This window comes from Pituophis catenifer, unplaced genomic scaffold (assembly GCF_029215685.1).
Source record: "Pituophis catenifer annectens isolate HBS135680 unplaced genomic scaffold, rPitCat1.0.hap2 SCAF_2, whole genome shotgun sequence".
Lineage (NCBI taxonomy): Eukaryota > Metazoa > Chordata > Lepidosauria > Squamata > Colubridae > Pituophis > Pituophis catenifer.
In genome coordinates, this window is record NW_027256882.1 from 145,966,485 (window position 1) to 145,988,639 (window position 22,155).

General features: G+C 34.9%; 1 protein-coding gene across 1 annotated transcript in view; it reads right to left on the reverse strand.

The window, feature by feature from the left end:
- Positions 1-22,155, reverse strand: part of CEP112 (centrosomal protein 112) — a 276,604-nt gene that overhangs the window by 2,382 nt on the left and 252,067 nt on the right. The gene's annotated exons all lie outside the window — the stretch shown is intronic.

A 22,155-nucleotide genomic window follows, 5' to 3' on the forward strand; every position in this document is an offset into this window, starting at 1 on the left:
TGCAAGAAAAAACTGTGCTGTATTGAACCAAACAGTAATTCCTTGGTATTCTCTTCCGGTTATAAGGCTATCAATTCCTCAACTTTTATTATGTAAACAATGATAGTATCTGCTTGTTTTTAAACAATTAAATAATGGCCATAGGGATTCTATCACAGATGCTGCCTGTAGATATTTATAAGTGTTCTAATGAATCCTCCCCCAATTGCAACATCCAAACTGAACAGATCATTGCAGGAATAGTTTTACTCAACCTATCTTCAGCCACTTCCTGCTCCTACTCACTCTTGCCTGTTAATTCAGAACTGGATCAGTTCTTTTTTACCTCCCACATACAATGCAAAGAATGTCACAAGAACGATAAAGATAAAGCAAGTTTCCTTAAATATGCTACACGTTTAAAATGTTTTGCTTCTAGATTTACATCTTCGATATGGTGAGATTCATTTCCAATGCAACAGTATTTCCATCTTGAAGCTGAATAATTAAGATAAAATAGCTAATGAGCCAAACATAACCAACACAATTTTTTTTTTTTCAAAATTCCCCAAATTTCTTTCACACTTCTGGCTGTTTCTCTTCAAGCTTTATTTTCCCAACACATGAATGGCAGCACAGTTGGTTCTGGTCTTGTTCTCCCATTCACTGACCCAATTATAGTCTGAAGTATATCAAACCAACTACAAATGAACTTATAATAGTTCATTTAGTGAACATTTGAAGTTACAACGGCAATGAAAAAAGTGACTTATGACCATTTTTCACACTTATGACTGTTGCAGCATCCCCATGTCATGTGATTTACATTCAGATGCTTGACAACTGACTCACATTTATGACAGCTGCAGTGTCCCAGGGTCATGTGATCCCCTTTTTCAAGCTTCTAACAAGCAAAGTCAAGGGGGAAACCAGATTCACTGAACAATCGTATTATTAACTTAACAATGACAGGGATTCACTTAACAATTGTGGCAAGAAAGTAAAATGGGGCAAAACTCACTTAACAAATTTCTCACTTAGCAACATAACTTTTGGGCTCAATTATGGTTGTAAGTCGAGGACTACCTGTAATTACGTTTGACAGCACTGTATTCTTCAGAACCAAACTAAACCCACTTACTTCCTATGTCCATGTAAGCTGACAAAAACATCTTACCCAGGGGTGAAATGCTCCCAGTTCGAACCGGATCACCTGATCCGGTAGTGATGGCGGTGGGTGGTTCAGAGAACCAGTAGCAAAAATCCCTGCCCCCCCCCATGCCCAGCTGAGCCGCGCGATCATCAGAGGCTGCTTTTTTACTTTTAAAAGCATTTTTTCTACAACTTCTTCGGCTGAAAAAATGCTTTTAAAAGTTAAAAAAAAAGCCTCTGATGATCGCGCGGTTCAGCTGGGATTGTCAGAGGCTTCTAAAAGCATTTTTTTCTGCATGTAGGGAAAAAAAATGCCTTTAAAAGCCTCTGGCGATCCCAGCTGATCATCAGTGGCTTCTAAAAGCATTTTTTTCTGCAACCTCTTAAGGTTGTAGAAAAAATGCTTTAAAAAAAAGTTGGCCATGCCCACCCAGTCACATTAGCCCCCCACCATGCCACGCCCACAGAACCGGTAGTAACAAATTTTAGATTTCACCCCTGATCTTACCCCAAATTTGATTTCCAAAAGTTGTATAGAATAGTTGGTCCTGCAGAACATGCCTTCTCTATTTTATCCTTCAACTTCCATATGTTAAAGACTGATATTTATTCTCCTATCTTTCCTGTACTTTCAGAGGTCTAAGTTCCCGAACAAAAATACAATTGTGATTGGAGCCCTAGAAAAATACCTAAAGGACTTCCTTAATGTTGAATTTATCCAACTTGAACACCCTGATTTTACAAAAAATACCCTACTTTTAGAAACTTTTATATTTTTAGATGCTACCTTAAAAATTAATAACCAAAAGGTAATAATTCTTAGGTCTTCGGTTATTTGAATTGTTAAGTTTCCACCAGTCTGAAACTGTGAATCTAAATCCATAATTACAATATCTTTATTATTATTAAATAGCAAGATCTGCCTAGCCCAAGTCCTTGGGAAGATCTTGATAGGTGGATAAAAATGCATCTGGTTGAGTGTTCGACCACCATAATAATAAAAACCTACTTGGTTTGGTATAAGAAAAAAATACTAATATATTTTTGTTAATAATGAATTCATACTTCAGGATAGATGTAGCTAAAGTTTTATCATTCTTACAATCATCTTTGGAATAGTCTTTTCAATACCTCCCCCTCACCAAATTTAATAACAGCCAAACTTTTATCCTTCTTTTATTACTTTTTCAGAAAAGGAGTTTTTAAATTAATGTAAATTGTAGTGATTCACATAGCTCTATTCTCCTAGCTACAATATCTTTCCAATTTATACAATCAAAAATGAGCTGTCTTAATTATGTGTTACAAAATTATAAACTCGAACTACGGCTTTCATATCAGACCTCTAATAAATAGCCATCTGTGAAATTCTTGTATTTGAAAGAATGTGGTCTGAATGCACATCTCATTGCTAGTTAGATTAAGAACCAAAGAAGAGTATTTCTGGTTTTAGACTTAGGAAATTAAGCATCCTGTTTCTTACAGTAGCCATCCTGAATCCATATGAAGTACAAAAATAGGACACAGGGACAAAAGCATGATCCCTTAAATTCAACAGATAATTTGTTGTACAAAAAGGGAAGATATTCATTTAATTTACATTTTAAAGCCAAACAGTCCTTTTGTGAGGGTGCAGAAAGGGTAATTGTCCTACTGCATCCTTTGTGCTGGAAAATGGGAATTTACCCTCAAGCAAGGTAGATCCCTTCTGCAATACAGTGATTTCCTGATACTTTGGACCAACCACCATTAATCCCAACTGACAAGGAATCGGAGAACGCATGCCTGTGGATCTGTATTTTCCAAATACAATTCCCTCCTTTCGGACCAAGATGAAATGAAAACAAATTTGCCTTTTGATTAATGATTCCTATGCATGACATGCAGAAAACTGTTTCTATATATTGTCTTTATTTGAATTATTCTTTGGCTGCGTGAAGGAAGCCTGTACACTTTGCATTTAGCCTTCTCTTTCCTTTGGCCAGGATGGTCCAGGAGCCTTCAGTCATCTTCATTTAATTCAGCCTTGCCTTCATGGAAATATCCATGTAATTTTCTTGATAGCAGTGCAGAGATTACTTACTGTTGTCTTTCCAGAGATTCCCCCATCTTCATGGTCTAAGTAACATCCCTACATGCCTGGAAATTTCTCATCTAAGGACTCACTAAGACTAGCCCTATTCAGCTTTCTAGTCCAGACAAAGCCATCCAGGTGCTGCCATCTACTGAGTCAAGGCAAAATGAAGCTTCTCTGAAATGGGGGTGAGCAAATATTCCTTAATTACTGTGCTACGCTAGCATGCTATATTTTGAAGAACTATTCCTATTTTTTAGAAAAATCAAAGGAAACATATAATACTAAAATCTTCCAGAAAGTATGTCCCCTTTTCCATAAAAAGGACACCACCTAATCCTACCATAGAAAAGAAAAGCCATTGATATGATAACAAATGCAATCTACATATGAAAACAACAACATTCAATCTCCATTTACCGACAAGGAAAACCACCTTTTATCAGCTTGAGAAAACATACTGATTTGAAGAGCTGGGAATCCATAAAACTGAAGGTGAAATAAAATAGAGTATTACCGCGTTATGAACTGGAGCTGCATAATTAAGTATACATGAATGTTGCAAACTTAAAAAGGGAGAAAACTGTTTGATCTGATAATTATTCTTTCTACTCTCACGTATAGCAATATAGATGCGTTCAGTGAAATTATTTTGATTGTAGATATAAATTGTAACAGTAATTTCACACAAACTACAATTAGCCCTTTTCACAGAATGAGGCACTGTATTAGTAGCTTGGAGCACCTACTTCGTCAAGGCTTAACACAGTTATTCCTACAAACCATTCGTTTCAATGACACTGAGTATAAACCCATAGCATAAAATCTCACAATATAAAGAATGGAATATATTGCTATTGTTGTGTATTGCCAAAATTGCTTCTAGTAAGATGCGTAGCTATTTACATTTGATTAACAAATGAATACAAAAAAAATGAATAATCTGAAAAAAAAAAAAACCAAAGTAGGAACAAAATGTAAAATACCGATCTTACACTTTTTTTAAAAAAAATACTTATATTAAATCTGTTTTTTTTTAAAGTTAGACGATCCTCATGCTGAAGTGTTTTTTTAAAGAGGGCCTTGAAATAGCCATACTGTATTTGCCTTCCTTCCACCTCTGCTGATATTAAATAAATAGGATGACTTGAGTCACAGTATTCAACTGAATGAGTTCAGTTGCAGCAGCTGCACACAGTTCTTTTGCCAGCTAGATGAAGACACACTATATTCTGCATTGAACAGCAATTTGGCAGTTCACTTCAAAGAGAAAATGAAACTTTGGAAGTTTGTTTAGTAGCTTGTTTGAGGTAGACAAGGCAAAACAAACACTTTTTTAAGCAAAAGCTTCTTTTTGCTTTTATTCCTTTCATTAACAGGAGATATTTCCTGTTCATAAGGAACTATTATCAAATTTGTGAATGTCATTTAGAAAACTCCCTAGCACAGAGTTCTCTTTACATTTCATAAAATTTCCAAACAAAGTCAGGTATTATATAGCAATAAAGGAATCTCTATCCAAATGGTTATACTACATCCAAATCAAACTTTTGTAGAAAAAATTGTGGTACAAGGCTGCTATGTAAAGAGAGGGGTTTGCACTAATTGTTCCTCATAAGAAAATTTCCCACCAAAGCTAAAAAAAATTGGAAGACTTAATTTACTATTCCCTCCATGGAGTGGTCTTTCTACAGCTAAACACATTTTGAAATTATGGTACATTACACCGGTAACTATCCTCTTGCTTGGAAAAAGATAGAGCCATGTTTTTCAGAAGGTTTGAAGGATTATGGGACAAATAATAGGCAATACTACATATTAACATGTAAAGATCATACTGTGAGATTAGTAAACAGCCAGGTGGCAATGTAAGCATAAAATTTCAAATATTTCAGGCTTAAAACAAATACACCCCTTCTGAGGATTAAAACAGTAAGACACTTGCTGACTTCTATAGTTTATAAACTGTATGCTTCTTTAACCTCTTAAACAAATAAAACTGTTATTTCTTTTTCAAATAAAGTGTTTATTGATAGCTATTTGATAAAAAGATTAGGTAAGCATTTCTATATCCTAGTATATTTTTACCACATGGACTGCAAACCAAGACTAAAAATTCATTTTACTTGAAAGCAAAATAAGGTCGTGATTTATAACTTCTCTGTAAAATCCACAGTTTCTGTTGTAGAAATGTAGATCTATTTGAGATACCAATTAACCTCCTCAAATAGGAGAAAAAGTCATGCCAAATGTAGCATTTTGCATAGCACAATAAAATTATAAATACAGAGCAGGAATAAGACAGGCAATTCTGTTAAAACAATAATGAAGTATATAAATCTTGGTGTACGAGTTAAAAGAAAATGGCAATTATATTATAGCAGGCACTATTCACAAAGAAAAATAAAAGAAAGCTTAAGATGAAATATACAGTCATTTTTCCTCTGACCATTTATTTTGGGAGTATTAAATAATTTACATTCTCACTCTGATGCACAAAAAACTGTAGTTTGTCTTGTGCAACTTCCCTATTAAAAGAAATAAGGATTATAATAGGACAGATAAAAATTGCAACTTTAAGCACAGTAACCTGAGACCAAGCTCTACTCTGGAACTTCTTTCAGAATAAACGTGCATAGAATTTTATTGTAGGTTTAGCAGGAATGCTAAATGCTATGAAGAATGAACTTATAAGAACCTATAAGAACTCAGGAAATGTTTCTTACATAATGTTCTCTGAAATGTTAAATTGTACCATATGGCCACCATTATCTACCCTACATTTCTAAGTCCACCAAACTCCATGCTGGCTGGGGAATTCTGGAAGCTGAAGTCCACAAGTCTTAAAAGTTGCCAAGTTTGGAAACTTCTGTCTTATGAACTTAGGACTCCTCTGTAAAATATATTACGATGGTGATTATGACGATGATGTTCGCAACTAGGAAACACAAGGTGGAGTTCTCATCTAAAACTGCCTAATTAATTCACTGCAGTAAACAGATTTATAGCAAGCCACCAATTGTTAGTCTTAGAACAACTGCACTGATCTCATTATTTTTCCTTTGAATTATGATGTTTAATAAAAACAGTGATTTTGAAGACCAGCCCTCTTATTTCTGTGATATATACTAAAAAGAATCCTTGTGGATCAGGGGCACACAGTGGCGGGCTGCAAATTTTTTAACAACCGTTTCTCTGCCCTAATGACTGGCTGGGTGGGCGTAGCCAACGCAATGTTACTTACGTCATAGGGCGCTTTGCCTTGCCCGCCCACTCATGACCATGGGGATGCTACAATGGTCGTAAGTCTGAAAAACGGTCATAAGTTACTTTTTTCCGTGCCCTTGTAACTTTGAATGGTCACTAAATGAACTGCTGTAAATCAAGGATTATCTGTACAAAAATACAAAAAGCTCCTTTGCTTGCAAAAAGCTGCCCTAAATACCAGTCATAAGATTAGAAATGGGGGAATGCACACTGAAGATCAATGAGTCACAGCTGTCATGGAAACCTAAGCCATTCTGTCTGAATACCTTCCTTTTCCTCAGCAATACCTGCAACAAGCAAAATCAATAGGAAGGTTGGTAAGAGGTCACAAGTCACAGTCATATGATGCCTTACTTCACTACTTCAAGCGGGACTGCCATCGCTAAGCAGGGTGATCATGATGTTTCACTTAATGACTACTTCCCTTAGAAATGGAGTTGCTGCTCCCAATTAGGGTTGTTAAGAGAAGATGACCTCTACATGATAGAGGTGCATGGGCGTGATGGCTTAGCAGTTAAAGACACTGAACTGTTCAGCTGGAAAGTTGACAGCCCAGGTTCAAGACCCAAATGCTGCGCATGGAGCTATTGCTACCAGCTCCTGCCCATCTAGCAGCTTGAAAGAATGCAAATGTAAGCAGATACAGTAAATAGGTACCACTCTGATGAGAAGGATTTAATGGTCTATGTGCCTTGGGGTATAGTCATGCTGGCCACACCACAGAAGTGTCTTCTGACAATGCTGGCTCCCTCAGCTAAGAAACAGAGGTAAGCTCCGTGCCCTAGAATTGGGCCCGAGTGGACAGGGGAAACCTTTACCTTTACCTCTACATGCAGCTATCTTTGAAGAAAATTCATAAAATACAGCTGGTGGACAATGCAATTGCTTACTTGTTGACTAGCACTAGTTACTATCACCATATTACACCTATCTTAATTATCAATAGGTTTATGCATGCAGTTCAAAGTACTAAATTTCACTGATAAACACTATATGGTTTGGCACCAAGATGAGTCCAAGACCATCTACTCAAAGAGTTGTATAAGCTCAGCCAAGGAGGTTCTTCTGGGGACCTTATTTACAGAAAGCAAGAAAGCTTGAGGCCAACAAAGCACAAAAAAAGACTATTTGTAGTTGACAAATAGTCAACTACAAAAAAGGACCAATGGACACTAAAACACTAGGCGCATCTATCTATCTATCTATCTATCTATCTATCTATCTATCTATCTATCTATCTTCTACTTCTAAAAACCTGGGTTGTCTAACTTAGGAACTGTCTTAGAGAACATTTGCACTTGATGCACAGCAACTCACTGGCTGTTTTCTGAAGGGGCATGGTCAAATCGTATTCCGTGTAATTTTTCTGAATATGTCTATTGTCTATAGAAAAAATTATTTCAGTGTCTTATGTTTTCATTCTAAACATGGATCACCCACCTGGAAAACCCCTTGTTTATGGTTAAACACTTAAGAGTTTCATATAAAATCATGACTGCCAAAGAGAAGCAGCAAAGCAAACCTTAGGAAATAACAGACTGCATACAGCAGACTTTATGGGATTACGTGAGTTGGACAGAAATAAAAGTCTTTACTCAACAACATGGCAAAACTGTGGTCAGAAAATACTTGCTGCTGGATGAGGTTGCCAGCCTAAAGGTTTCCCCTAGGTTTCTGCTAAAAGTCCTCCTGCTAAATGAAAGCATCTTAGCACTGAAGCAGATTATCAAGAACAGGTCTATTATACTGCTTTTAAAATGGCAGCAAACCTGAAATAAATCGGAAACTGATGTGAGATTTGGTACTAATAGCATCTTTATTTCCTTAATGATACACTAAATGTTGCAAGCTGGGGCAGCAGCTGCCATTTTGGTTGGAGAGAAAAGAAGAGATGGTTTTTATATAAATAATGAAAATGACAACAAAATAAATGTGACTTTTATTCCTACGATCAGATTTTGAAGATTAAAAGAGCACACAAATTGTGAAACTCATGTTTGAAATTCAGAGAGTGAAAGTGGCTTTGATTTGCTTAGGAATTGATATGCTGGAAAGATATGCTGACAAAACATAATGATTCTGCAGAGAAAAAAATATTTTTTTTCTTGTCCTGAAACCACAGAGATGATTAAGTACAACATGTTCTTTCCTCACATCATTTATATTGCTAAAAAAAGAAGAAGCAGAGGTTCTACAATCATCATGGCTAAATCACTTTCATGACCTATCAATTGGTAGCTGGCACGTGGTATCCTTGTTCTCAGGAGATCCTCTATTATACAGTGTTGTGAAATCATGACCTGAAATTTTAATTTTTTTTAAAAAAAAATTATTTATTTTTATATGCCGCCCTTCTCCGGAGACTCAGGGCGGCTTACAATGTGTTAAGCAATAGCCTTCATACTTTTGTATATTTTATACAAAGTCAGCTTTTTGCCCCCACAAACTGGGTCCTCATTTTACCCACCTTAGAAAGGATGGAAGGCTGAGTCAACCTTGAGCCTGGTGAGAATTGAACTCGCAGTAATTGCAGGCAGCTGGATGTTAAATGCTGCCTTAGTAGGAGGCATTAGCCTCCTACGCCACTCAGGCTCCTTGTTGAAATGTTTGAATCTTAAACTAGACAGCCCAGTTCATTCTTCTTTCCACATATAATATAGGCTTGTGCTGTTTCCCTTCCCCTGGCGGCCCTCAGGACACCATAGTGAAGCCTCCTCCTCGACTGATGCATGGAATTGCCTACCATTTTGCTAGGGAGAGCAGAGATGGTGGTGGTGGTGGAAGGGAGTGGTAGAACACAAGGAAAACTTCGCCTCAGGTCCCCATTCCAGTGTATCCCCATGAGCTCCTCCCTCCAGGGAGAAAAAAAGCTTACCCATCATCAGCACCCCCCAGCTGGATCTACCTTGCCCGTAGGCATCTGAGTTGCTACTTATTCTTCTCTCACTAGCTACCACTGTTAAGATATTTCAAATATTGGCCTTAGTTCCAATGCACCCAATGACTGTATGGCCATCAAGTCTTGCCACCAGACAATTGGGCCCAGTGTATATAGGGAGGCTGGAAAGAGGATGGGGATACGCTCTTCCAATCTTCCCATCTGCCATGCAACCTATGGGTTTCTGAAAAGTGTAGACAGGAGGTACTGAAATGCCACAATTTTGCCAAATTTGAATTCCACAGAGTCATGGGTCCTAGATTTTGGACACATTCTATAATTTAACCCATTTGAGGTTCGTTGATTCAAAAATTGTTGCTTTATGATGCGCTGCTTTGCCTAATTGAGGGTTACAAAATAAAATCATTTTTTTAAACAATTTAGGGGAGAGTAGCATAGGATAGAGAAGCCTGGGCCAGTGGAAAGATAAAGAAAACATGAAATGTCCATTTGGGGAGTTGATATTGCACACTGTGCAAAAGAACAGAATCAATAACATCACAATTTTGCATTCTACATTAATAAAGAATGAAGTAAGCACAATGTAAATACAAAGTACAATGTATTTTTCTCACAGCTTATGCAAATTTGAAAGTTATCTAAATATGGATACAGTATGCCACAGAGACATATAATTTACTTCATAAGTAACTAACAAAAAAAGTTGGTGGGAAAAGTATTTTGATTACATTTCCAGAAAAGATTTTGTAGAAATATCCTTTCTGAAAGAATTAAGTGTTAACTAATATGCAGCTCCAGTATGGATTGACACCCTGAACTCTTTCACCATATCATAACAGATTATGAGAATACTAACGTTACACAAAAAGGGAAAACCCCAAACTGTTAAAAAATGCTGGTCTTCATAGGTGTATTGATTTATACTGTATAATAACCAGAATATTTTATGCTAGTTGAGTGGGCTACAGTATGGGAAGCAATCTTGTTTGGCCTGTCAGCAACTTCCAGATAGCGAGTGTTCCATAAATATTTATGAAATCCATTGGTTAAACCAGTTACTTCTAATATTGATATTTTGCTGTTTGGAGAATCAATCCATTCTGCTATCCACGACATACTTGTTTGATAATTTAGTAAAAACAAGTCTATTTCTTTTAAAAAAAAATCTTGTAAAGTTTTCAATCTCATTCTCAGGTTTTTCCTGCTCCATATAAATCTGTTAATTGTTGTTTCCCAATCTTGCATGTTTTGAAGTAGGAACTGGTGCCATTTGAAATAAAAAGTTCAATTTAGATAATATATTAATTTTATTGTTGCAAAAAATCCCAGCTAAAAAGGTATTAACATTTTCCCCCTTTCAGGATCTTGTTTTATTTTTTTCCATATTTTTTTATAACTGTTTTGAAAGATATTTTTATTACATCCTGTCAAATTCACTGGGTCTTTTATTATCTCACAGCTAGTCTCTTCCTTCACCAAGCTTTCTTCTTTAGAAGTTATTATCTTTACTTCTTTTTCATTGACTCTGTATCGAGAAAAGTGGCCAACTTTTTAAAATTCTTGTCATCAACTGCCTTGCAGAGCTTAGTGATTGCATAATTGTTAGTACTACATAATCTGCACACCATTTCATTTTGTATTCCTCTCCTTGAATTTTGATCCAAGTTATTTGTCCTTTCAGATCTTGTCTGCCAGAACTTCTAGAAAAATTTTATGCAATACAGGAGACTTCCTTGTCATCTGCCTTCCTTCACTTGATCTTTGCTGTTTGCTGTTGATGTATGCTCTCCGCTCAAGTTTTGAATTCTTCTCTTGGGTTCATTTTGTCAAGGACGTCTAGTAAAAATCCAATCCAAATTGTTAAAGGCTTTCTCCGCATCTAAGGATATTACTGTCACCTCCCTTTTCTTGTTATTAATGTATTCTAATGCAGTTATTATAAACCTGATGTTGTCATTAATCTTCCTCTTTGAAATGTAATCTGTTTGATCTAGACATGTGATTTTGGAAATGCAGTTCGTCTGCGTTGAGCTAATGTTGTGGTAAACAATTTATAACCAACATTTGATATAGGAATTGGTGGTAAAAGGGAAGAAGGAAGAGAGGTGTGAGAAATGTTTTTGCACAATGGAACTTGTAAAATAGAACAATCAAGCAGTAATACATGAAACTGGCTGTAGAATTACAATTAACACACTGTATAGAATCATTTTTACTGTACTTATAAAGAAGGAAAGAAAGACAAAAAACAATATTGAGGAAGAGGGAGAAGAGGCAAGGAAGATGGAAGGAAGAATAATCTGATTCAGATATAATAAATCGGTTTGATTAAAAACTAACAGCACAAATAAAAGAGCTGAATGAAAAGCTCCAAGGTTCACAGGAACAGGTTCTGCACATGATGGAAGAAATGAAAGCAGACTTAAAAACAATAGAGATTATGAATGTTCAGGTTAATTACACAATCTAAAATTCAGAGGTACCTGAAGATTCTGGAAAGGTAGAACTTGAAGTCCATTTCAAAATGGCTACCCAAGACTATTTAAAAATAGATGGAAGCTTTCCACATATTTTTAAACATAAACTCCACATTTGCACAAAAGAAAAAAGTGCCTCCAGATATGCTTGTCAGAGTCTTACAAATGAGAACAAGAAATGCTATTTTAAAGCTGCAGACTGAGAAACCTTTGATTATAGAAGGAAAACGTATTCAAATATTTCAAGACCTCTTCCCCAGAATACTAAGAAAAAGGAAAGAATTCACATTTCTTACAGGAAACAAAATGAATAATCATAAAGACAACTACAGAGGCTTCCTGCCTACATGAAAGAGTAACTGCTCAGGATTTTGCAGACAAAGAACTTTTTGGCACAGGAAAATACACTTGGGATGAAGAAGAGGGAAATTAGCTAGGGCAGCAGCATTAAATTAGAATTGAAATGGGCAAAACAACATTAACTTCTTTTAATGAAAATAGACTAAATTCCCAGTTTTTTAAAAAAAAAAGTATTAAAAACTTATAAAAACAATAAAGCCAATTTTGTTTACAAGAAATGCATATAAAATAAGACCATGGTAACTTGCTAAAACTGGGAGAAAAAATTTGCAACAGAAAAGACAAAGAAAATTGGAATAGCAATGTATTTTAAATCAATTACCTTGGGAGGTATTGGAACAATGAAAAGATAAAGGAGGAAGAATTTTAATTTTGAAATTAAGAAAAGATGCGAAATTCAACTTTGGCAATCCAACTGACCTTCAAATAAGAATCAATTTTATGAAAGGTTTTTCCAAATATTACTAGAAATAGAGTAATGGGTAATGGACATTATTGGGAGTCATGAATAGACTGCTAGATTTGATTTTAGACAGATCATCTCAAGGAAAAAAAGGAGGAAAACTTTTAAGAATTTGGTTTTCAGTATATGCATACATTGACTTTGACAATGCTTGGAGAATAAAAAAAATCCAGGACTAAGAGACTCTACCTTTTTATAGCAAGACTATTATTTCTTGTACTCAAGAACTGACATGCGTTGGTTTTGAAGATTTTTACACCAATTATTCAGGAAGATATATGGATCACAATCCAGTTTCAATATTAGGGTTCCAAGAAGGGGGGATGCCTTTTAAATGCTGCATTTCTTTTTAATTAATTCTGAGTATAAATGAAATCAAGCAAGTTTAGGCTTTCTCTTGCTATATCCACTTTTGGGAAGGGCGGCCTCTCACATATTGCTTCATTAACCAGAAGTGGGCCTTCTCTGGAGAAAAGTGTGCATCACTGCTTTAGATCTGCCAGCTTTTTTAAAAAAATAATTTTATTAAAAGTTATAATTAAAAAGCTGAAAATTAATACAAAAGAAAAATAGAAAATGAAAAAATATAGTAAAGAAAAAGATGTATGTAAGAAAAACTTCTTCATCAGGAGTATAAACAATTCAATAACATATTTTTTTTCAAATTCAACAAATGGTCTTTTTTTCCTTATCCCATCTCTTATCTATGAAGAAATCTTTAAAGCCTTGCTGTTTCAATCTTGATCAGCAAAAGTCTATTAACTGTTAGAGATAAGAACATATCTACTTTAAACGTTGGTCAAATAAACAAACTTTCTGTTCCTTCCTTTTATTTTTAACAATCTTGATCTTTAGTCCAAATAATATCCTAGAACTTTGTCCCTTCTCATAGAATTCTTCAAAGAGTTAACAAGTCTAGAAACTTTATTCAGATCACTCTCTTGCTTTGTTATTTTTATGTCCCTTTTAATTATTAAAACATCAACAGGTTTCTTTTGTATGTCAAGTCTAACATTTTTTGCCATATTATCCTTGTAGTCTGCCTTTTTAAAATCCACTTTCAGATCAGTCACAATCTTGTCAGATAAAGCTTGCTCCTCTTTGGTAACATAGTTAAAACACGATCTATTTCTAGTGGCACACACTCTTAAAACTAATTTCTGGGTCTATTATTCAACAATACCTTTCAATCTGTCCAATATTAAAATATTTTCCTTCATTCTGTATTAGAAAGTCAAATTTAAGTATTCTTCTCCTTTAATTGTAATATTTTGTACCTTCTAATATCCAACCTTCAAAGTCTCATCCTATAATTTTTTAAAAAGAGAATTCAAAACAAAAGCATTTTCCCATGGGAAGGATTCCTATAATTAATTCCAGAATCTTGTTTTAAATCCATCTGGACCTTTAATCCATTTGTTACTTTCCAAAATCAAAGTTCTAATCATCCTTTTGCTGTTTATTCCAAAAGAAATCTCTTTAAGTCCTTACACTTTTATTTAAAACTTCTTTCATAAGAGGAAAAATCACCCAGTGCTGTACAACTTGTTGATCCAAAAGTTCCTGAAAATAGCTGAAAAGTAGTCAACAAGCAATTTTCAAAAATGATCAGAAAAGGAAGCATGTGAACCCAGTTTCCTTTTAAAAGGTGCTAACCACAGTTTGAAGAAGATGGCTAGTTCCTTGACTTTCGGTGCTCAAAAGCTGTCTTGCCACTAGTTCAATTGTCTGGAGCACTTGGGGATGGTCTCCCAGCCTCTTCTTACCTAGCAAAGAACTGTTCTTCTCAGTCTCCTTTTATCCTGATTAATTATTAGATTTTCCTTCAGTACTACGTATCTGCAGTTGTTCTTATATGCCCAACTCAAACTACTTCCATGGCAATTCATATTTTAGAGGCTATATACTGTTGAAAAGCAAATGACAAAGATAAATCATGATGGAAGGAATGTTACTGCTTTTCTCTACTATAAGCTTTCCAGGAACATTTGACCAGCCACTGACCCAAAGAGAAAACCGAACTAACCAAAGATACTATTACTCAGAACTGAGTATTAGTCCACGAAGCATCAAATGATTCTTTCTCTTCTTATGCATGCTGCAGCAACAATATAAAACAATTTTCAGGAAAGTCAGCTACAAAAACAGGGGTCCTTCCCATGATTACAAACTGAAAGCAAGAGTATATACTAGTTTGAAGTAAATGAAGACAAAGCTCCCATTAATTCTATATCTATTAACTGAGCTCCCAAACTGGATTACTCTCAATGCAGCTCTTTTCTCCTTAGGGCATGGGCATCAAGCTCGTGGTGTCACATTGCCGTTACATGACGTATCACAATGTTTCCCCACGTTCACTGCACCCTGTTGGAACAAACACTAAAGAAACCAATGCCCTTGTAGCTGTTTTCCTTTTTTGAATAGTAGGATTCAAACATAATTCTATAAGCTACCCAACAGGATTCTATAAGCTACCCAAACTACAGGAAAATAATATCTATCAGTAGATATAATATCTACTGATTATTTTATTTTGTTTTAAAAAGTTTAAGAACAACCATAAGAAATAGGTATTTTAAACATTTTCTTAAAGTTAAAAGTAATTTCCTTGGTCAATTTTTCTGTAATAGGTGACAGCATGTATTACTACCACAAACAAAACTACAATAACATACCACCGTTCCACTTAAGCTTTAAGTTGTTAATAGTAAAGCTTTTTTTTAACAATAAAATGTATCTATGGGCATATAAAGCAAACAGAAAAGCAGTAACAGGCTCACAGAAACTACAGTGCTGCTTCAGACACATGCGATATGCTTAACTACTGCTTTAGACCAAGGACTTCAGCCCCATGTTGCTTCAACCAGGCTAACCTAATAGCAGCAGAGACAGGGGATATTTTGCAAGCTTCTGACCATTCACTACCTTTGTTTTATTATAATGTGGTATCTTAGTTGTTAACATACAATAAATGTATCAGAAAGTACACTAGTGATCTTTCCAAAGACAAAATAAGCCACACCTGATCCCAAGTAATATATAGGGGGAAAAGCTGTTCAGTGGATAATTGACTAATGGAGTCTGTAACTATGTTGCTGTAAGTATGGAGAATAACAGAGTTGGAAGGGACCTTGCAGCTCATCTAGTCCAACCCCCTGCTCAAGCAGGAGACCTACCATTTCAGACAAGCTGCTATCCAATCTCTTCTGAAAAACCTTCGGTGACGCAGCACCCACAACTTCTGGAGGCAAGCCCTTCCACTGGTTAATTGTTCTTGCTATCAGAAAATGTTTCCTTAGTTCTAGGTTGGTCCTCTCCTTGATTAGTTTCCATGCATTGCTCTGTGTCCTACTTTGAAGGTTGACGCCCTTCTTCTTTGCGGCAGTCCCTCAAATATTGGAAGACTGCTAGAATAGAATAGAATTTTTATTGGCCAAGTGTGATTGGACACACAAGGAATTTGTCTTGGTGCATATGCTCTCAGTGTACATAAAATAAAATATACGTTCAGCAAGAAAGGAAGACAGCTATCATGTCACTCCTAGTCCTTCTTTTCATTAGACTAAATATACCCAATTCCTGCAACTGTTCTTCATATGAGATACGTATGATCCCGGATCTACGCACCTTTCACTGTGCCCTCAAGACATTATTGTTTCAACAAGCTGGGCTGTCTTGAATTTTAATGAATTTTAATGGTTGTTTTAGTTTTTTAATATTGGGGCCAAATTATTTAATATGTTTTTAAATTGTTTTTAAATTTTATGGATATATGTGTTTTTATTGTGGCTGTGCACTGTCCTGAGTCCCTTGGGAGAAGGGCGGTATAAACATTTAAATAAATAAATAAATAAATATGTTTTAGCCTCCAGTTTCCTAAATTTAATTTGAACTGTTTGTTACACATTGTAGAAAGACAGAAACCTTTTTTTCCCCTTCTTGCTCTTTTTCTGACTCTGTTTCATGGTTCAATAAAAATGTTAGTCTGCTGTTTGCAATAGTGGCATCTTGTCTGTTTATGAAATGGCTAACCAGGGACTAGCATGCTATTTGCAATATGCATTGCAGGGTTTATTTCAGTGATGTATGGAAAAAAGTCCCTACTTTTTCTGATTATCTACTCAGTATTCTAGATATATTTTCCTAATGAATTGAACTTAAAACACAGGTAGACATTATGCAAATCATATACACATTTGCAATAATAGTAGCAAAAAAGTTTTACTTGCTCTGTAAGTATATTCACAAGACTTTGGGTATTTGTGCCAAGGATTAAGAAAGTCAGCATTAGCTGAATGGATAACTAAAGTACTATGTGGATAAAGAGCTATCAGGAAAGAGATGGCTTTAAGCCATTTCATCTAACAGTACTAATTTTTTTTTTGCATTTTTATGTTGTACTTATCTAATATTAGCCTTGCTGAATAGCTCCAAATCTGGCAGCACCAACCCTAAACTGTTAGAAGCATTTCTGTCATCTGAAAGGAGCCAAATCCTTCAATTGTTTTATGCTATCAGACACTCAGAGATGATTTATTGAGAGCTGTAAAAAGAAAAGTTCATTTTCAGTGTGTCATTCCATTATGGGGATAATATAAATAACTAAAATTGCAGAACATTTCATAACTGTTGGAACACTGGCATAATCATTTAATGTTCTTATCAAATATTCACTCTCTTCCTTTTAACCAAGGTTATTTTGGTGCCTTTCAACTTTGTTTACGTGCTGTTTCTATCTCCCTTATCCTCCTTTCCATTTCCTGTTTTTAGCTGCTCATATGATTTCAACATTCTTTCTTTGCCATTGCAGCTATGTGTTCACCTTTATACATTTCTAAGACAGAGCATGATTACCAAGTAATGCTTCAATGTCAACTTCTTTGAACCCAAGTCCTTCCTCACTTGGCTCTTCTTTTTGTTCATAATCTTGATGTTTTTTCCTAATAATAGTCATTCTTCTGTTCCCAATAAAAGAATAGAAAAAAAGCTCTAGCAAAATTAGCACAGTCTTCACTAATCTCTCATATTTCAGGATTCTATTATGTTCATGTACAATACTTAAAGCTGTGTTGGCAAATAGCAATCTCTGCAACAAACCTGCTAAGTGAACCTCTATTTTTTTAAAAACTCAACTTCCTATTGACCTTATAAAGTTGTTTTAAGAATTACTGAGAGAACATATATGAAATGGTGTCATCACTTGATTCTGTAAAAACACTTCGGTTTTAGTACCAGTTAATTTGATTATTAAGGTGCAAAGGTCTGGTGCAAATGTTATTTATTGCAATACATAACATTACATTGCGCTTTTATGAAGCTAAAGCATAACCCCATGTTTCTACGTAAAGAAAGTGTCCAGCTAAAACAGGATGGGAACTTTCCCAAGAAAGACTAATAAAATACATTCTGTCTTGCCCTTGATCAAATGTTTTTTCATAGTTATAATCTGGAGTAATAACTATGAACTACATCTAAAACAGATCTCCTTTTGTCCAGATGGGAATAGGCTGTAGTTTGTATGTTAAACATTACAGAGAACCTGCCTAGCCTAACGAAACTTTCTGGTAGTGGTTTAACAGCCAGTTAACTAGAAGAAGCAGCTTTGCCTCTCTCTGTATGATATGTTGGAGCAGTCTCACTGAAAAGAATACTAGGAGCATTTGCAGCTTTCTAAACGATTTAATAAAGTTACGGGAACTACAATAGTCTCACCTACTGTATGACTGTCTAAATGCCATGAAAAAAAATCTCTATTCAGAACTTAACATCTCTAGTACAAAAGAAACAATTCAGGAAATGGGTACAAGGAAGGCAAATATTTTTTTTCCCCATGATATAACCAAATTGGCTAAAGTGACCCTTGCAAAACCTGATGTTGTACACCTGAAGATGCAAAGATGATTGAGGCTTTCAGGCAAGTAGATATATTTAAAGCTGTACATTGTTACAGTTCAAGACAAATAGAAACATAGCTCCTCCTAGCAATTCAGTACAGTAGCAATTGAGTGCAATAGTATGATAATAATTTGTGTGATGGCAATTTTTTTTTAAATATACAGCAAACTTGGAGATTAATGATCAAATTCTTCAGCTTAGATGACTGAAGATGTTAAAGGCATTGCTAGTGTAACAAAAACATAATTACATAAGTATTTTGATTGAATGACACTGGATCATTATTCTCTTTCCAAATCTCAAAATATGTGATTCTGAATATTTCTGAGTACCTAGGAAGCAAAGATTGCCAAGGGCAATTGGCAAGAAAATACTATACTTTCAAAGCCTACTTCCTGAGTCATAGTTTAAGATTCTATCTTTTGCATTTTAAGTTATGATTTTTGGTAAACTCATATTAGCTAGAGATAATGGAAGTTGTTGTGGCGCAAGATTCTTGTTTTTCCAACAAGAAAAATCCTGAAACCTTGTAGCTAGCACTAGATTGGGACTGCCTTTTTCAAGGGACTAAAATTAGTTCTCAATTTTGGTTGTTAGTATTTAGTTGACCTTTAACACGGACACATTTCAAGTCTACATTTCCTCCCGAAGACTAGATACTGGATTTTAAAAATAAAAACTGAGCCTTGAGATGTGGATCCTATGCTAAATATGAATGCCTATTGTTATATTTTAGGACTACTGGATCAATGGATATTTTATAAGAACCTTTTCACAAATATGAGGGTTTATTTTAAACAAACTGTTATGTTACCTTATATAAATTTAAAAAAATTGTTTAAGCAATGCTGTCTATTTAGAAATTAATTATATCCATTCATCAAAAGAATCTTAGACAATTTGTCTACCTCTGCAAACTGTAAGGCTCTAATTAAACAATATCAGCAACTAAAGTGTAGCTAATCATTATAAAGGTGCCTATGATAATGATTCAATAACAATCTAAAAATCTATTTGGCCAACACAGAGAATAATCACGCTTCCCCTATTATATTTCCATTTTCCTTTCCCTACCACTACCACCCCCAACCATCCACACACAAACATGGTTGTTCCTGAAGATCATTGGGAACAGCTGGAATGTTGTGAGATGCTATAGCAGGACAGGGAAATTAAATGATTTTGATACAACCAAGAATTTTTAAGAATGCTGATTATCAGCAAGATATCTCTATGAATAAAGCAAAGATATTATCATGGCATTTGATATCTAGTATTTAAATTCCCAAGATTAGACATCAACAATATATTTTATATTAGTCCTAAAGAGTTTGTTTCTGTCCATAAACCGCAGATAATTATATTTTCTTTGAGTTTAAGACATTGTAATGTAAGTTGTTTAGCAAGCAAAATTTTCAAATGATGCATCATAGCTATCTTAAAACAAATTTATTTAACTGGCATAAAAACAAAAAAGTTAAGCTGAATGTTATAAACATCCAATATTTATTAAAAAATCAACTTGAGTAAACTGGAATAATAAACACTCAACTGGCAAACTAAATGTGTGATTGAATCATTGTTCTCTTGCAATTAAGATTTCTGGTTTCATTTTGCACTTTGGAATGAAATTTTTAATGAATGTTGTTGAGACCTTGGTGCTCTCTGAGCTTGGTTGATTTGCTTGCAGAGGTTTGATTACTGAACCAGGTAACATCATAGGTGAATCTTAATTTAATGAATTAGTAAAGTTTAATTTAATGAATTTTATTTCTAAATAATCTCAGAAATGTGGACTTTTCTTGCTTTTTAGTTTATTTACTTCAAAAGTAGTATTAAAAGTAGTATTAAAATAGTATTAAACATTAGAAAATGTTACTGAAATGTATCCCTCCTTTCTCAGTAACATTCCCAAATGATGAGTTATTCTCTGATGGATTTAGTTCTCCTTTTCTTAATAATAAGAGAACTTGGCTTACTGTTCTCAATGAAATGTCCTGAGACAACTTGGGGAGGAGCTGTAAAAGGATGTACATAAATTCAAGCTGGATTTTTTTTCACTAAAACCTGTCCCCAGCTAATTTCTGTGGAGCTTGCCTTGAACCAGTACTTCTAATTTCTAGATACAGTTTGTTTTAATTTCAGCTGAGGGAAGTGTTCAATTCAAATGGTTTCATCCTGAAACTAAATAGTTCTTTTTTTCACCAGAATGATCACATTGGAAGAGATTTTATTTTTTCTACAGAGACTTCACTGGTGACTTCCATGTAGCTGATAAATCAGTAGAGTTTAATGCGCAATGATTCACTCTATTATGCATCTCCAATCGAGCAAGACTGGGATAGAAATGAACTATTCCATCTTTACTACAGAGAGGTTCACTGTTCTTTGATTCCACGGGAGTCTGTATTATCAAGAGTAATACGAAATCAAATAATTATTGAGAACTTAGCCATCAAATTACTCCAAGCTAAGACTGAGTTTGAAAAGACGATAACTTGACGTGGACTCAATTTTTGGTTACAATTACTGACTCCTTACAAATTAAAAATCAGGATGATCTGCAGGTTCAGGTTTAAAAAGTTGTGGTGAAAAGCTATAATTCAAGTATGACAAAGGATGCAGGTTATATATAGAAAATCCATGCTTCAGTATAAAATGTTATTCAGTAGGGCTAAGCCAGATTCTTATCTTAAAATCCCTGTTCAGTCTCTAGATAAACAGTCTGAACTAGAGTGAACCTGAATCAACTCTTTCCTCCTACACTAACACTGTAGCTGCACCACTGCTATCAAGAATGCACACATTAGGACTTCATTGGACATGGTTGCAATGTAGCATGTAGCTTGCTCTCTAGTGAATTTGTTAGATATGAGCATAACCTTAGAGGCAGTTCTCATCTAAAAACAAGGCAAACATGGAGAACTAAGATACCACCCAATAAGAAATAATAAGAAACAGTCTTGTGCTTTTAATTAAAACCACAGTTTTTTTCATGTCTCATTCATTTGTTTGTTGTTGTTATAGAATCAAAACACAAGACTTTCCTTTTAATGAAAAACAGCAAGCATTTAAATAAGCTTTTTTTTTACTTGATGCAGACTTGTAAAAGCCCATGAAACTGCCTTTTGTAACTATGCCAAAGCAATTTTTGAACCTTTCTAAAATGTGGTCTCAAGACAATAGTATCTTATAGAAGTAGAGAAGAGTCCCAAATAGGTTTTTTTTATTACCATTACTTGTTTCTGCAGATGTGTTTGTAGCTAGCGTGGATAAGGATCAACAATGAAAGGGAGCTATCATTTTGAGGTGGCCCATTCAATTTTTCCTTTGTGGAATAGTTAACACTAAATAATTAATTGCTTCAGATAAAAGCATGCAAAACATTCTTTTAATTCTCCTAATCAGACTTGGAAAAAAGAAATGCCAAGAAGATTACAGGTAATCCTCAATTTACCACCGATCTCTTAATGACTGTTCAAAGTTAGGATGAATGTGAAAAAAGTTACTTATGACTAGTCCTCAAAATTATGACTGGCACACCATTCCTGGAGTCATGTAATTGCATTTTGGCAACTTGTGCACATTT